Source organism: Thalassophryne amazonica, chromosome 4, assembly GCF_902500255.1.
Source record: "Thalassophryne amazonica chromosome 4, fThaAma1.1, whole genome shotgun sequence".
Taxonomy (NCBI): Eukaryota; Metazoa; Chordata; class Actinopteri; order Batrachoidiformes; family Batrachoididae; genus Thalassophryne; species Thalassophryne amazonica.
In genome coordinates, this window is record NC_047106.1 from 137,712,709 (window position 1) to 137,730,858 (window position 18,150).

The window sequence follows — 18,150 nt, forward strand, 5'->3', positions numbered from 1 at the left end:
AATTTTTGTGGAGACGTAAAGGCAAAAAATGAATAAATACTCTAGTAGTTGTTGACAAAATAAATAAGGCAAAGGCTATACGCCCAACCGTTGGGCAGATAAGTCATACATTAAACATTACATGCCCAACCGTTGGGCAGATAAATATAATGTCTTATTTTATTTGCCCAACCGTGATCGTGTATTTGACATGTTTTGTGCATCTAAACTACGTTTTTTTACACCACGTTTTAAGGTTCTATTGTGGCCTATGTTTGACATATTTAACGGCGCCATCTTTAATTACTGCAAAAACACTGTGATTGATCAAAACAGACAAACTTCATAAGCAGTTTGAATGGAAGCCTGTTAACGACGACAAAACAGTTTTTGAACAGAATGCTGCTTGTTGGCAGTAAGACACTGTTCCCTGGGTGTGATGAGCCACACAGAACTGCTTTAGATCACAGCCCCTCTGCAGGGTTCGAACCTTCCTGCAGCCGGCGAAAATATATCCGCCTTTTTTCCCTCCCGCATTGAAACCGGAAGTGGCGCTCATTGGTCGGTTGTGGTTGGGCGTATATGCTTGCGTATTTACTTTATTGAACCAACGGTTGGGCGTATAGCCACTCCAAATAAATAAATGGATAGATTGTCTCTTTGTATGTGAGCATTTGACTTGTATTTTTAATCATTAGACATTTGGTGTAGTGGACAAATGGTGGCAGTATGGAGAGAGTTCAGTACATCACTAAAGCAGAAAGAGTGAAGAGTCAGAGTGTCTGGGTTTGCATTTGTCATCGACAGTGGTGGGCACAGTTCCTCTAATCCGCTAACAGCTAATTATTGAAGCTTATGCTTTCATTATCGGATTAGCTTTTCAGATAACTTTGAAAACCATCAGCAGACCAATTAGCTTCTGATAAATTTAGGTCTGGTAATTTTTAGACCACTATCATATTTTTGCAGGCAGAGTGAATAAATCTTAACACTTAAAAACATTTGTGAAGTCTGAAATCAAAAATTTTAGTACCTGCCTGTTAAATGTTTTGTAGCAGACAGACAGCTCTATCCTCTGCAGGCAGAGGATAGAGCTGATTACAGGAGAGAAAGGAAGCGAGAGAGGGGAAAAAAGATCATTTCTCTGACTACTTTTTTACCCCACTGTGTTTGTGTGTGTGTTTGTGTGTTTTTTCAATCAATCAATCAATTTTTTTTATATAGCGCCAAATCACAACAAACAGTTGCCCCAAGGCGCTTTATATTGTAAGGCAAGGCCATACAATAATTATGTAAAACCCCAACGGTCAAAACGACCCCCTGTGAGCAAGCACTTGGCTACAGTGGGAAGGAAAAACTCCCTTTTAACAGGAAGAAACCTCCAGCAGAACCAGGCTCAGGGAGGGGCAGTCTTCTGCTGGGACTGGTTGGGGCTGAGGGAGAGAACCAGGAAAAAGACATGCTGTGGAGGGGAGCAGAGATCGATCACTAATGATTAAATGCAGAGTGGTGCATACAGAGCAAAAAGAGAAAGAAACAGTGCATCATGGGAACCCCCCAGCAGTCTACGTCTATAGCAGCATAACTAAGGGATGGTTCAGGGTCACCTGATCCAGCCCTAACTATAAGCTTTAGCAAAAAGGAAAGTTTTAAGCCTAATCTTAAAAGTAGAGAGGGTGTCTGTCTCCCTGATCTGAATTGGGAGCTGGTTCCACAGGAGAGGAGCCTGAAAGCTGAAGGCTCTGCCTCCCATTCTACTCTTACAAACCCTAGGAACTACAAGTAAGCCTGCAGTCTGAGAGCGAAGCGCTCTATTGGGGTGATATGGTACTACGAGGTCCCTAAGATAAGATGGGACCTGATTATTCAAAACCTTATAAGTAAGAAGAAGAATTTTAAATTCTATTCTAGAATTAACAGGAAGCCAATGAAGAGAGGCCAATATGGGTGAGATATGCTCTCTCCTTCTAGTCCCCGTCAGTACTCTAGCTGCAGCATTTTGAATTAACTGAAGGCTTTTTAGGGAACTTTTAGGACAACCTGATAATAATGAATTACAATAGTCCAGCCTAGAGGAAATAAATGCATGAATTAGTTTTTCAGCATCACTCTGAGACAAGACCTTTCTGATTTTAGAGATATTGCGTAAATGCAAAAAAGCAGTCCTACATATTTGTTTAATATGCGCTTTGAATGACATATCCTGATCAAAAATGACTCCAAGATTTCTCACAGTATTACTAGAGGTCAGGGTAATGCCATCCAGAGTAAGGATCTGGTTAGACACCATGTTTCTAAGATTTGTGGGGCCAAGTACAATAACTTCAGTTTTATCTGAGTTTAAAAGCAGGAAATTAGAGGTCATCCATGTCTTTATGTCTGTAAGACAATCCTGCAGTTTAGCTAATTGGTGTGTGTCCTCTGGCTTCATGGATAGATAAAGCTGGGTATCATCTGCGTAACAATGAAAATTTAAGCAATACCGTCTAATAATACTGCCTAAGGGAAGCATATATAAAGTGAATAAAATTGGTCCTAGCACAGAACCTTGTGGAACTCCATAATTAACTTTAGTCTGTGAAGAAGATTCCCCATTTACATGAACAAATTGTAATCTATTAGACAAATATGATTCAAACCACCGCAGCGCAGTGCCTTTAATACCTATGGCATGCTCTAATCTCTGTAATAAAATTTTATGGTCAACAGTATCAAAAGCAGCACTGAGGTCTAACAGAACAAGCACAGAGATGAGTCCACTGTCCGAGGCCATAAGAAGATCATTTGTAACCTTCACTAATGCTGTTTCTGTACTATGATGAATTCTAAAACCTGACTGAAACTCTTCAAATAGACCATTCCTCTGCAGATGATCAGTTAGCTGTTTTACAACTACCCTTTCAAGAATTTTTGAGAGAAAAGGAAGGTTGGAGATTGGCCTATAATTAGCTAAGATAGCTGGGTCAAGTGATGGCTTTTTAAGTAATGGTTTAATTACTGCCACCTTAAAAGCCTGTGGTACATAGCCAACTAACAAAGATAGATTGATCATATTTAAGATCGAAGCATTAAATAATGGTAGGGCTTCCTTGAGCAGCCTGGTAGGAATGGGGTCTAATAAACATGTTGATGGTTTGGATGAAGTAACTAATGAAAATAACTCAGACAGAACAATCGGAGAGAAAGAGTCTAACCAAATACCGGCATCACTGAAAGCAGCCAAAGATAACGATACGTCTTTGGGATGGTTATGAGTAATTTTTTCTCTAATAGTTAAAATTTTGTTAGCAAAGAAAGTCATGAAGTCATTACTAGTTAAAGTTAATGGAATACTCAGCTCAGTAGAGCTCTGACTCTTTGTCAGCCTGGCTACAGTGCTGAAAAGAAACCTGGGGTTGTTCTTATTTTCTTCAATTAGTGATGAGTAGAAAGATGTCCTAGCTTTACGGAGGGCTTTTTTATAGAGCAACAGACTCTTTTTCCAGGCTAAGTGAAGATCTTCTAAATTAGTGAGACGCCATTTCCTCTCCAACTTACGGGTTATCTGCTTTAAGCTACGAGTTTGTGAGTTATACCACGGAGTCAGACACTTCTGATTTAAAGCTCTCTTTTTCAGAGGAGCTACAGCATCCAAAGTTGCCTTCAATGAGGATGTAAAACTATTGACGAGATACTCTATCTCCCTTACAGAGTTTAGGTAGCTACTCTGCACTGTGTTGTTATATGGCATTAGAGAACATAAAGAAGGAATCATATCCTTAAACCTAGTTACAGCGCTTTATGAAAGACTTCTAGTGTAATGAAACTTATTCCCTACTGCTGGGTAGTCCATCAGAGTAAATGTAAATGTTAAGAAATGATCAGACAGAAGGGAGTTTTCAGGGAATACTGTTAAGTGTTCTATTTCCATACCATAAGTCAGAACAAGATCTAAGATATGATTAAAGTGGTGGGTGGACTTATTTACTTTTTGAGCAAAGCCAATAGAGTCTAATAATAGATTAAATGCAGTGTTGAGGCTGTCATTCTCAGCATCTGTGTGGATGTTAAAATCGCCCACTATAATTATCTTATCTGAGCTAAGCACTAAGTCAGACAAAAAGTCTGAAAATTCACAGAGAAACTCACAGTAACGACCAGGTGGACGATAGATAATAACAAATAAAACTGGTTTTTGGGACTTCCAATTTGGATGGATGGACAAGACTAAGAGACAAGCTTTCAAATGAATTAAAGCTCTGTCTGGGTTTTTGATTAATTAATAAGCTGGAATGGAAGATTGCTGCTAATCCTCCGCCCCGGCCCGTGCTACGAGCATTCTGACAGTTAGTGTGACTCGGGGGTGTTGACTCATTTAAACTAACATATTCATCCTGCTGTAACCAGGTTTCTGTTAGGCAGAATAAATCAATATGTTGATCAATTATTATATCATTTACCAACAGGGACTTAGAAGAGAGAGACCTAATATTTAATAGACCACATTTAACTGTTTTAGTCTGTGGTGCAGTTGAAGGTGCTATATTATTTTTTCTTTTTGAATTTTTATGCTTAAATAGATTTTTGCTGGTTATTGGTAGTCTGGGAGCAGGCACCGTCTCTACGGGGATGGGGTAATGAGGGGATGGCAGGGGGAGAGAAGCTGCAGAGAGGTGTGTAAGACTACAACTCTGCTTCCTGGTCCCAACCCTGGATAGTCACGGTTTGGAGGATTTAAGAAAATTGGCCAGATTTCTAGAAATGAGAGCTGCTCCATCCAAAGTGGGATGGATGCCGTCTCTCCTAACAAGACCAGGTTTTCCCCAGAAGCTTTGCCAATTATCTATGAAGCCCACCTCATTTTTTGGACACCACTCAGACAGCCAGCAATTCAAGGAGAACATGCGGCTAAACATGTCACTCCCGGTCCGATTGGGGAGGGGCCCAGAGAAAACTACAGAGTCCGACATTGTTTTTGCAAAGTTACACACCGATTTAATGTTAATTTTAGTGACCTCCGATTGGCGTAACCGGGTGTCATTACTGCCGACGTGAATTACAATCTTACCAAATTTACGCTTAGCCTTAGCCAGCAGTTTCAAATTTCCTTCAATGTCGCCTGCTCTGGCCCCCGGAAGACAATTGACTATGGTTGCTGGTGTCGCTAACTTCACATTTCTCAAAACAGAGTCGCCAATAACCAGAGTTTGATCCTCGGCGGGTGTGTCGTCGAGTGGGGAAAAACGGTTAGAGATGTGAACGGGTTGGCGGTGTACACAGGGCTTCTGTTTAGGGCTACGCTTCCTCCTCACAGTCACCCAGTCAGCCTGCTTTCCCGGCTGCTCGGGATCTGCCAGGGGGGAACTAACGGCGGCTAAGCTACCTTGGTCCGCACCGACTACAGGGGCCTGGCTAACTGTAGAATTTTCCACGGTGCGGAGCTGAGTCTCCAATTCGCCCAGCCTGGCCTCCAAAGCTATGAATAAGCTACACTTATTACAAGTACTGTTACTGCTAAAGGAGGCCGAGGAATAACTAAACATTTCACACCCAGAGCAGAAAAGTGCGGGAGAGACAGGAGAAGCCGCCATGCTAAATCGGCTAAGAGCTAGTAGCTACGCTAAGCTAGCGGATTCCTAAAAACACGCAAAGTGAATAATGTGTAAATAATTTAGAGGTGATTCAGCAGAAGGAGTGCTTTAGTTAAGGCACGTAAAGATTACACTGGGAAACAAATCGTAATCTAGATAACTAGATCAATCTAACTGCGCAGATTAAACAGCTAACAGATACAGAAAAACACCGCTGTGCTCCGGAACAGGAAGTGACGTTCTTCACTCAGATTGCAATAGCCAATCACAGATTAGCCTTTCTGTCCATCATTTACCTGTATTTTGGCATGCTTGGCACCAGAAAGTTATGTTGGATCCAAAAGGATCCAAAAAGGCTAGGGCCAAAAGTTATATCGGATCGGTTCCCACTGACCAATAGCGTTAGAGCTTACTGCCAACAGCTAGCCAATCAGAGCACGGCATACAAAGGTCAGGAACTAGCTGACAGATGCTGGGTGAAAAAATGGCAACAAACATGTCAACAACAGCCGAAAATCATTTGCCAGCGAGGTTTGCTGAGTTCACAGAGGATGAACTGGTGGAAATATTGAACTCCAAGGATGCCAAAAACACTAAGAAGGTAGACAAGCATGCTACTGACATTTTAGAAGCATTCATCACATCAGAGTCATTCATATGCTGTTCACAACAAAATATATTGATCTAATTTACTTGACTCTTTATTGTTTTTTTAATTTGGGAGGGGGTGGAGTACATAATTCAGAAAAGTTATATTGGACTCGGCTACGCCTTGTCCAATATAACTTTTCTTCATCCAATATTTCTCTGTGTTGGACTCCTTACCATCCATTATTTGTATAATTTATATATATATATGTGTATGTATGTATGTATGTATGTATGTATGTATGTGTATATATATGTATGTGTATATATATATGTGTATATATATATGTGTATATATATATATATATATATATAATATATATATATATATGCGCAGCCGGCGCGGAGCGGCAGCACAGGAAAAACACCTCCGTGTTGATAACCATTTGTAAAATCCAGGCGGCTTTTGATGGCTTTCAGTGGAGTGAGTATATGAGAAATTGTTTAACAGCTGGACATGTTCCAACTTGTCCTTAAGGCTTCCAACAGAGGTGTTTTTCCTGTGGCGGAGCGTCGCGGCGGCTGCGAGCCGACGCGCGGACCCGTCCGCACGTCTTTCATTAAAAAAATCTCCTTTAACAGTGGAATATCCGGATAAAATGCTGAAACCGACTTCTTCTGAAACTTCTCTGTTCTCTCACGACGTCCTGGATCAATAGAGCCTGAAATGTGGAGGTTTTCAGCTTGAAACAGGCTGATGACGCCGCCTGAGAGCGCAGCGCGACGTCTCGCACCGTGGGAAGTCCTTAAAGCGACAGTGTCACCTCAAAATCTCTCATCAGCCGTTAAAATTTTCACTGAAAACCAGCTTAATTTTTCGAACCATGTCCACTTCGATGTGTCTCACAGGTTTAGAAAAAATTTTGATCAAACAAAGCGCCAGTCTCTCAGCAACTTCTCAGACAAAGGAATTCCGACGAGGGGCTGGACGACTCCTCCCACAAGGAGTGCTCACAGGCGAATGACGTCACCGACAGGCGTGGAAAAACTCACGCATGCGCACGAGGGTTCAAGCATGTCTGACGTAAAAACATATGAATGAAATCCATATACCGTATTTTCCGGACTATAAGTCGCACCGGAGTATAAGTCGCACCAGCCACTTTATCCATTATAAAGAAAAACAAACCATAAATAAGTCGCACCGGAGTATAAGTCGCACCAGCCACTTTATCCATTATAAAGAAAAATAAACCATAAATAAGGTCCACTGGACTATAAGTCCCATGGACATACAGGTATGTTAACATGAAAAGTTCAGATGATAATATTGTGACGGCTACCGTTTTCGGATGCATATTTCACCAGTCGCAACTTGTAATCTGCAGAGTATGATTTTCTTTTTGGTGGCCTTCTCCGTTGTCTTGTTATGTTATCAGTAACGTTAAAATTTTAATTTTTCTATGGTAGTCAGAAGTCGCAGGAACAGTTACACAAGCCTCGAGTGCCCTCTCGTGAGCTGCATTTTACCTACGGATATGTTTGTATTTTGCGGACCACATTGCGAGCCGAACCATGCAGTGCCTACCTGCGCAGCTCATGACCACCCAGCGGTGTCGATCCAGCTCCTTCCAAGTGGAGACGCTAATCCTCCGCCGTCGCTTAGTGCTCCCATGCAGCTCTCAGCGTCAACTCTGCTCACACTGATATCCAAGGGTTGAAGCTGTCTTGTTAGCCGTCCCGGAATAAACACCATGTTCGTCTGCTTCAAACGCTTTTCACAATCATCGACGCCAGCTCCTTCCAAGTGCACACGCTAATCCTCCACCGTCGCTCACCCGGTGCTCCCACGCAGCTCTCAGCGTCAACTTAAACACTCTGCTCACATTGATATCCAAGGGTTGAAGCTGTTCTGTTCGCCAAGCCGGAATAACAGCAAGCACCGAGTTCGTCAGCTTCACACGCTGTGGGTGAGGTGAGGAATACGCATCCAAAGTTCTGTTCTCTGATTGGTTATCGCGACCAGCGTGAACTATAGGATGGCCGTCATACTACAGTGCCCATGATGCATTGCATTTCCTTTTCCGGTGGCCATTTTAAAACATAGATCGACTCTGTCACGTAAAATTGTTTTGTTACAGTAAATTAATTGAGATCCTACCGGTATATTTTTCATTTATAAGTCGCACCGGAGTATAGGTCGCACCCCCGGCCAAAACATGTAAAAAAGTGCGACTTATAGTCCGGATAATACGGTAGTTTTTGAAAAAAATAAAAAGGACCTATACTTTATGGACAGACCTCGTATATGTGTGTATGTATATATATATATATATGTGTGTATGTATATATATATATATATATGTGTGTATGTATATATATATGTATGTTTCTGCCGACTTTCTGGTTTACTTTACTGCTTCCTTTACTTTTTTCTGGCAGTAAACTGAGTATCTTTTAGGTTGTGGACAAAATGAGACATGTGAATGCATCATTCATTAAGCTGTCTGACATGACCAAACTGGATGCATTTATTCGTACCATCTCATGCATTTCAAAGCTACAGGCAAATGTCCTTCTTACAGGGTGTGTTTTTTATGTAAGGATTAGCTGAATTTCTTTCTATTATGTGCTGAGTTTCTTGCAGTTAAATCACCAGAAATTAAAAATAAATGGAGTTCCTTCCAGCTTTTAATACATGCAGTGTCACAGCACTGCACTTTGCTGCATACAGTGAAAGCTAAATGTGCAAAGAAACTATTGTTTGCTCTTTGCTTTCTGGATATGCATCTTTAAAAAACAACTTTTTTATGTGAAAGCAGCAGGAAGTGTTGATCATCTGTTCAGAAAAGCAGTACTAAAATGTCATGTTATGATGGCCGTATCACGCCACGTTGGCTTGATGCATCTGCTCCTTTTGTGGTTTATGAAGCTGTGCCAGTTGTTCGTAAAAGTTGCAAAGATCTGCTGATGAGGCCAGAAGAGTTACAGGAAAAAGCTGTGTCAGAAACTATGACGCGTACAGGGACGATATCTGATCTGTGACAGGGTCAGGCCCGATCAGCCTGACCTTGATGTGAATAAATTAATTTTACATGCAGCGCAAATTAAGACATAGTGAAAGGTACAACATTCAGATTCAGATTCTTTTTTGTCATTTTAACAAGTTGTATCATGTTCTTCATTTTGATTTAAAAAAAAAAAAAAAAAAGTTGAGAGAAATCATTGAATCTTTAGAAGGTATTTGTAATTATAGTTACAGCTGTGTTGACTGATCTCAGTCATTTTCCACATCTACTTTAATGTCGCTCATTTAGGAATGCAGTCCATCCATTTTCTATACCTGTTTACTCCAGTTAAGGGTTGCGGGGACTGGAGCCTATCCCAGCAGTTTAGGATTTAATGATTCACTCAGGTTCATGATATGCTCACAGTACTATTTCTTGATTTTTTTTTTTTTTGTATTTATTTACTTATTTGAAACGAAGGACCTGCAGATGAGTTATGAAAAATATCCCTTTATTTCTGTAAACTGTGCAAAATGTGTCCTCTTTTTAAGTGTAACTGAAATTGTATTTTATCTTAAATATCAAAATGTAAATTGGATTTTTAAAAGAAATTCCACATCAGAATAATAAAATGAATTTAAATCACAAAATCACTAAATTTGTGCTGCCACACACTGCATGTCTATCGTGTTTACTTCATTTTTAAATTTCTCATAGTTCAAACTGTTAGTTCATTCTTAAACATTACAGTAGTCCATGTGCAATTCAACTACTTAAAAAAAATCATAACCTTGAATATTTTTTAAGATAGCAAATTATTTTATAAAGCATAATAGAAATGTAAATGCTATTGTTGGTAGGGATGCACCAATCCGCATTTTTTCACTTCCGATCAGATACCTAAATTTGGATATCTGCTGATACTGATACTATTCTGACACCAGAGCTTCCTTTGCTTTAATATTATTGTTATTATTATCATTATTGTTGATTTTATATGAGGGTATTTTGTCTCGCCAGTTATACAGCTTCATGATAATATTTTTTTTAATTCACCATAAGAAAAAAACATAAAAATAAATATAAAATCGAGGGGTGTATTGACATGTAACTCCCCCTACCTCATAAATTTAACTTTCTTAAAGCATTCTTGAATAAAATGACATTATTACAATTCACAATATTTCTATCTAAAGAGTTCCAAATTACTTTATGAAGTGGTTATAGAGGAGAATTTTCTTAAATGTAACACCAGAAAGTTCAGCTACAATTTGCCAAAAGACACATGTAAGATGCAAGCCTAGATTTGATGTTTTGGTGAAAGAATTAAGTACTTTTATTTTTTGGTGGTTTCTTGTGACATTTTGGAAAAGCAGAAGTGCGCTCCTTCCTCAAAACGGTACATGTACTCGTATGCAATTTTTGGGGCATTCCTGTGGGGGGAAAAAAATCAAGTCAATCAAACCTTGATAGATAAGAAACGGCAGGTCTTGGAAAAAACTATAGACTTCATAGAGAAAAGACGGTGCTCTGTGTGTCTCCCTGGCTCTCTCTCTCTCTCCTCGCCTCTCGTTTTTTGTTTCATTTTTCAGTGAAGTTTTATTGACATGAGAAACGTGTGTTTACATTGTAAAAGTAAGTGTGACATAGAGCAACAAATGAAAACAAAAATAAAAATTAAGAGGATGTACATACAGTTAGTAATATTCTACAGTAAATAAGTGTGTAAATAGGAGATGTGAGATTAATTGATTGCTTTCGGTGTAAAAAATGTACTATCCTGTAAAATGTATTATACACAGATAAAGGGACAGTAAACCCGTTTTGGGTTTACAGTGATTTATTTCCCTTGCTCCTTTTTGTGCTGCAGCAGTTCACAAACCTTGCTGCTGTATTTGCACAGTGTTGTACTTCACCCAACAAATACGGATGTTTGTCATTGTTGGTCATCCTCTCAAGGTCTTTTTGGGTGTTTGTGATCTGTGTCTCTGATGTCTTGGTGCAATGGGCAGGTGGTTAGGAAGTGCAGCTCAGTCTCCACTTGGTCTTGTGAGCAGTGGGTGCACAGTCTGTCTTCTCCGGAGAGCCAGGCCTTTCCGCACGGCGAGGCTGTGCTCATGGTCAAGGATTTCCTGAGCTTTGGGTTGGTCAGAGTGCTCAGGTATTCTGCCACGGAGTACGATCTGTTTAGGGCCAAATAGCATTCTAATTTACTCTGTTTTTTGTTTGGGTATCGTCCTAATTTTGCTCTGTGTTGTTTGATATTTTCCGTTGGATACGGAGGATGGATTTGTAGAATTCTGCATTCAGAGTCTCAATTTGGTGTTTGTCCCATTTTGCAAAATCTTGGTTGGTGAGTGGGCCCCAGAACTCGCAACCGTAAAGAGAAATGGGTTCTATGATGGAGTCCATTATTTTGAGCCAAATTTTAATTGGGATGTCTACTTTGATGTTCTTTTTGATGGCATAAAAAGCCTTTCTCGCCTCATCTCTCAGGTTATTTACAGCTTTGTTGAAATTGCCTGTGGTGCTAATGTTTATTCTGAGGTAGATGTAGTTTGTTGTGTGTTCAAATGCATTTGTTTCTTCTAGATCTTACTACTGTAATGCTCTATTTTCTGGTTTACCACAGTTGCCCAGTTGTTGCCTTTGTTTAGATGGAGACAGCAATACCAGGTCATCTGCAGAAAGCAGGCATTTGATTTCTGTGTCCGAGAGAGTGATGCCCGGTGCTGCAGACTGTCCTAATGATTTGATGTATATGTTGAACAGGGTTGGGCTCAAATTGCATCCCTATCTAATCCCCTGCTTTGGGGAAAGAGGTCTGTGTTTTTTTTTCTCTATCTTAATGGCACGCTTGTTGGAGCATTGACTTTTTAATATCGTATGTTTTTCCTCCAGCCACACTTTCCAACAGTTTGTACAGCAGACCTTTGTGCCAAATTGAATCAAATGCTTTTTTGAAATCTACAAAACAGGAGAATAGTTTGCCTTTGTTTTTGTTTATTTGGTTGTCAATCAGGGTGCTGAGGGTGAAAATATGGTCTGTTGTACAGTAATTTGGTAAAAACCAATTTGGGATTTGCTCAGGACATTGTTTTCAGTAAGGAAGTGTAGGAGTCTGAGGTTGATTATCATGCGGAAGATTTCCAGAGGTTGCTGTTGACACAGATTCCACGGTAGTTATTAGGGTCAAGTTTGTCACCGGTTCTGTGGTGTGGCATTATCAGTCCTTGGTTCCAAATATTTGGGAAGATCCCGGAGCTAAGGACAATGTTAAAGAGCTTTAATATGGCCAGTTGGAATTTGGGATCTGTGAATTTGATCATTTCATTTAGGATGTTGTCAACACCACAGGCCTTCTTGGTTTCAGTGGATTTGATTTTGTCTTGCAGTTCTTTTAGGGTCATGGTGTCATCAAGTGGCATCTGGTCATCTTTTATATGGCTGACTCTAATCTTTGTAGTTTGTCTTGTATGTGTTAAATGGTAAATGGACTGCATTTATATAGCGCTTTTCCATCTGCATCAGACGCTCAAAGCGCTTTACAATTATGCCTCACATTCACCCCGATGTCATGGTGCTGCCATACAAGGCGCTCACTACACACCGGGAGCAATAGGGGATTAAAGACCTTGCCCAAAGGCCCTTAGTGATTTTTCCAGTCAGGCGGGGATTTGAACCGACGATCCTCTGGTCTGTTGTTTCTCTTTGTTTTCCTCTATTGGACCAAATATCTTGGTGAAGGGGTTTACCCGCACATCTCCATTTTGTATGGGCAGATCTTCATGTTTTTGTTTATTTAGGCTGTTCCAATTTTCCTAGGATTGATTTGTTTTTATGAACTCTTCAATAGTGTGTAGCTGGTTTCTAACATGTTGCTCTTGTTTTTTCCTTACTGTGTTTTTATTCTATTTTAATGTTTGGCTAAAGTGAAGGCGTGTCTCCTGGTTGGCTGGATCTCTGTGTTTTTGGTTTGATATGTTTCTAAATTTAACATTATTTTTACATCCTTGTCAAACCATTTGTCATGGTTTTGGTTGTTTTTGGTCTTTCTGTTTGGGGCTTTTAGGTTTTCTAGGGATGCTGAAAGGTCGGATATATTGTTGAGGTATTAACTTGTTTACACCTTCATTGTTATGTTCAAATGGTTTTTTGTTTTTTTTTCCCCAGAAACTGGTCTATGAGCAATTGGATCTGTTGCTACTGTGTTTTTGTATGTTCCAGTGCTATTTTCTTTCCATTTGTACCATGTTTTGATGGTGTGTAGTTTGGTTTGTTGTGAAAGCTTCTCTCTCTATCTATCTATCTATCTATCTTATATAACATCTTTGCAAAAATTGCACATTACTGTCTTGCTTTGCAGTTTTATATTATAAAATGTTTCCAGCCAGTGTCTGCTGGTTGGAAGCATTTTATACGAAAAACACAGTCAGTACTCCTAAATGGTCAGCGACAGTCCAGTACTCCTTAATGCTCGCCTGCTAGCTGGCTGCAGCAACCCCCTCTCCTTCCCCCAGTCAGCCAACAGAGCAGCCCACAGCACTTGTGGAGATGTTTCAAAACACACAGACATGGCTCCTGGATTGGAAAACTCCGCAGGTTGGATCGGTGAGCCTCAGTGTAGCGTTAATCATCACATCATGTACATGTATTCAATCAATATTGTATTTTTAAATGCATAGCATGATAGAACGTTTTCATTTTGTGTTGATTATAGGGTTGGGTATCGGGAACCGGTTCTTTTCGGGTATCATTGAGAAATGATTTGATCCACCGATATCAATAGCCTTTTTGCTTAATGATTCCCTTATCGGTCCTTCAGAGCAGCCGTTTTTTTTGAGGGTGTTTGTCAGAAAAATGATAATTTCTCTACGTTGATTACAGACCCTGCAGCGGTTCTGTAATCAACCATTTCTGCAGCGTGGCTTTGCTTTGAACCTTGAATCAATGAAGCAGTGCTTCGATCTGCTGCTTCCTTGGTTCTTTGTTTCGCTCCTTTTCAGAAGCAGCAGCTCCACTTCTTAACCCCTCTCAAAGCCATTCAAATATGTCAATCGTGAGTCACTTTTGTGCAGATTAAAGTGACTAACTGGGACTCCTGCCTTGTTGCAAGAAAGAAACGAGAATTGCCCTCCGTTCAGTTGCTCCAAATGCTGCGCCGCTCTTTGCTGAGCGGAATTTATAACTTCAAAGCGAATTGCCATTTAAATCAAATGACACCTCTTTCCAAACGTTGTAATACAAACCATAAACTGCAATTGATCAAATTTGTTTTCCTCACAAAATGAGACATCCTGCGCTGATGTGCAGCAGCCCAAGACTGTATGGCTGCAGACCTGCAGACTCCATCATCCAGCTAAGCTCAGCTCAGACGTATGGAGAGACAATCATGCCATTAATGTCTGAAAGGAAGTGCTTTTGACAAAAACTGCAGATTTTGTTTATTTCTGTTTATGTTCCCGCTTGAATCAACGACTCTATTTTCTACGGCGTTTGCGTTTTCATGGAGTCGACCAAAAAATTATGTTAGTTTTATCAGGCAGTTCTTGAAAGCATTCTAAGATATGGCATAACCACTTTGTTTGGGGTTTGTTCTCACAGCAATGAAAATCATTGGTTTGAAACAGTATAACAATCCTCAGTCAATTTTTGATCAGTGCGTGATGAAGCAAGCGGACAGAATTCTTTCTGACTCCTCCCATGTTCTGCACACGCAATACGAGTTGCTACCATCGGGCCGGCGTTTCAGAGTCCCCCATTGCAGACTGAATAGATATAGGAACTCTTTTGTTCCTATATCAATCATAGCCCTTAACAAATATCATAATAAACACCGCTAACAATCAGGCACATTAGGAGGTTTTAGTACTTGTATGTTTTTTTTATTTTTTTTATTATTTTTTTATGTTATTTGGTTATTATTTACAACCTCTGGTAACTTCATGCTGGTGGTGGTGCCGGGGATGGCAGTACTGCTAGTAGCCACCAAAACTGCAGTCATCCTGGTTGGCGGCTGATGTGGAGGGTGTCTTGCAGCACAAGTTGTATGAAAAACACTATATAAAACACTGTGTGGCTTTATTTGGTAAAAATAAAAATAGATTGAACAATTTACAAATTAAAACGTGTACTCAGCTTGACTGAAGGCTAAAAGGCTAAGCTAATGTTAGCTGTTCATAAAACTTTAGTAGTGCACTACGTCAAGTTTTATTTTTATGTTTTTATTTTTAGTTTTAATTACTCTCACCTCAGACAAATTTGCAGAAGCTCTGCTACTGAAACTGGGTGCTTTGTATAAATATCCAAAGGTGAGGAATTGCTCAATAACACATGCTGCTGTGTGTGTCTCTGCCCGGGTCTGTGGCTTGAACACCAGCCGCTGTGTGTGCCTTTGCCCTGTGTCGTGGTCTGATCAGTCCCAATGTCTGATCAGTTCTCCATCAGCTCAGCGTCACTCTGAACAGTCACTGAATAAAAGCTTTGGTCTGGTCGAACACTTTGAATCACTAGACTGACAAGATTTTTAACTAGACATCAGTCTAGCAGGGGAAAATATCAACTAGACATAGGTCAAAGGTTTCTGGTCTGTCCTTGGACCAGTGGATTTGTCTACCCCTGTTTTTATTTTTTTATTTATTTACCCCTTCTGCAATCCATTGATAACCCTTACTCTGCTACTGATCAATAACTTGAGTTTGGCTGTTGGAAGAGAGAAATCAGATTTGTACATCCAGTTAATTCATTGTTCCATTTGTAGGTTTATTGTTTAGTTTCAGATGTTTTTATTGTGAAGCGTGTGTGTGTGTGTGTGTGTGTGTGTGTGTGTGTGTGTGTGTGTGTGTGTGTTGTAATGACACAAATTTTGCTGACACATAACATGTCAACTAATGAAACAGGCAGACAAGAACTCTACTCCCCCTCTCACAGTGCCACCTATAGGTAACAAAGTGTCCATTTGTAGGTTTTTGCACCTGTGTAATGACTTAAATGTTCTTGATTTAAAAAAAAAATTGCTGGTGAAGCTTGTTTCCTTGTTCAAATTTGTTCCCAGTATGTACACAGCTTGCCATTCATCAGCCTGCCAACCTTCCTCCTTTTATTATGTGGGGGTGGACTTTTCTTCTGCACCCACTTCCTGTCTCACTCACACACGCACACATGCACACGTGGCCTTCCCCCTAAATGACACTGTTAATCAGCAGCAGTGAGTCAGTGGTCTGCAATCTTTGAGTGAGTGGGGGACGAAGAAATAGTGGGGGAAGGAGGGTGGGACCATGACGCTCAGATTGGTGGGAAGTCACTGAAAATAAAGACAAAAGAGGCGGGTCCAGGCATGGAGTGTGGAACATTGATTTTTTTTTTTTTTTTTTTTTTTTTTTTTTTTTGTAGTCCTGGAGGGAATAAAGACAGCTGTGAGGGTGAAGGTGAAAATGAAAACATTCTCAAGGTCGGCAGTACGTCACTTTGTCAAAGTGGCCAATCTGAAGGCGAGAATTCGTACTTCCGTCACTGTCCGTTTGGTGACAACACGCTCGGACTTTATGCTGTTTCATTGAAATCAGCTGGTGTTTTTATTGTCTCTAATTTGTTTTTGTTCAAGGCCTTTTTTGTTTTTGTTCATTGCCTCGAACGGTGAAATTTATACACTAAAATGACCTGAAATGAACCATTGTACATAAAATTGACTTTATTGACGAGTCTGACTCCTTTGAAAAGTGACCAAATTACATGTATTTCTATTGAGCTTGGCGATGTTTTCACCGAGAAAACCCGCCCCTCGAGGTTAACTGCCTGGATACCGAGCTTGAGAATAGAGCAAAATTTTTAATTGAGCATTCTGGGTGCTGGTTCTGTCGTTTTAGGTTGAGCAATATGAGTTATGGGGTAAAACAACAAAGATGGTGATAAAGGTCAGTTTCAAAAGTTGATCCAGTTTCGGTAACTATACTATATACTACTATAACTGTTTTATTTGAAAAAGCTGTTTTTATATTTTGACATTAAATGAATGAATGAATGATTTTAAGTGAGACACTTGCATAGCCCCATGCCTATTGTGCACAATGTCAAAGCATTCACAGTCACTACAATAGTTAAATTCATATTTTAGTAAGTACTCTCTCGATTACAACATTAAAAGCAATCAGATAATCAATGAAGACATAATTAAATGGTGAAATGACTGAAATAAAAAATGATTTCATCATGAGGTTTATGTCACATTGAGAAATCTTAATTAACAGACACACTGCAGTCATTGTTACATCATCTCCTGTTGTGTTTTATAATACATTTTTGCATTTATTTATGTTGCCTTTTTTCCTGGTTGAAATGCACACATGAATGAATGAATCTAGCAGACTTAAAAATGTACAGAGTACTTTTTATTTGTCTAAAAATAAATGTCTAACATTCATTATTACGTTAATCAAGAAATCATCTCATCTGAAACAATAACAAGTAAGTCCTATTCTAACAAATCTTTTAGTGGTTTTAGATGCACTGAAAACAAGAATAATAGACAAAAAAATTACGTTTATGTTGTAATATTTGTAATATCAAGGTTATTATTTTGCATGTTTGTGTCAAAGTCTAAGTTAATGAAATAAATAATGCTGAAAAGGTCATACAACCCCAGTTCCAATGAAGTTGGGATGTTGTGTAAAATGTAAATAAAACAGAATACAATGATTTACAAATCCTATTCAACCTATATTCAATTCAATACACCACAAAGATGAGATATTTATTGTTCAAACTGATAAACTTTATTGTTTTTATACAAATATTTGCTCATTGTGAAATGGATGCCTGCAACACGTTTCAAAAAAGCTGGGACAGTGGTATGTTTACCACATATGTTTACCACAGTGTTACATCACCTTTCCTTCTAACAACACTCAATAAGCGTTTGGGAACTGAGGACACTAATTGTTGAAGCTTTGTAGGTGGAATTCTTTCCCATTCTTGCTTGATGTACGACTTCAGTTGTTCAAGAGTCC

General features: G+C 39.6%; 1 protein-coding gene and 1 long non-coding RNA gene across 7 annotated transcripts in view; one reads left to right on the forward strand and one right to left on the reverse strand.

The window, feature by feature from the left end:
• Window positions 1–18,150, forward strand: part of mark4 (microtubule affinity regulating kinase 4) — a 162,900-nt gene that overhangs the window by 42,558 nt on the left and 102,192 nt on the right. The gene's annotated exons all lie outside the window — the stretch shown is intronic.
• Window positions 12,441–16,307, reverse strand: LOC117508826. Its single transcript, XR_004560208.1, has 3 exons — window positions 16,281–16,307; window positions 15,819–15,822; window positions 12,441–12,507 (listed from the first exon to the last, which is right to left on the reverse strand). It is a non-coding gene; the product is annotated as an uncharacterized LOC117508826 (long non-coding RNA).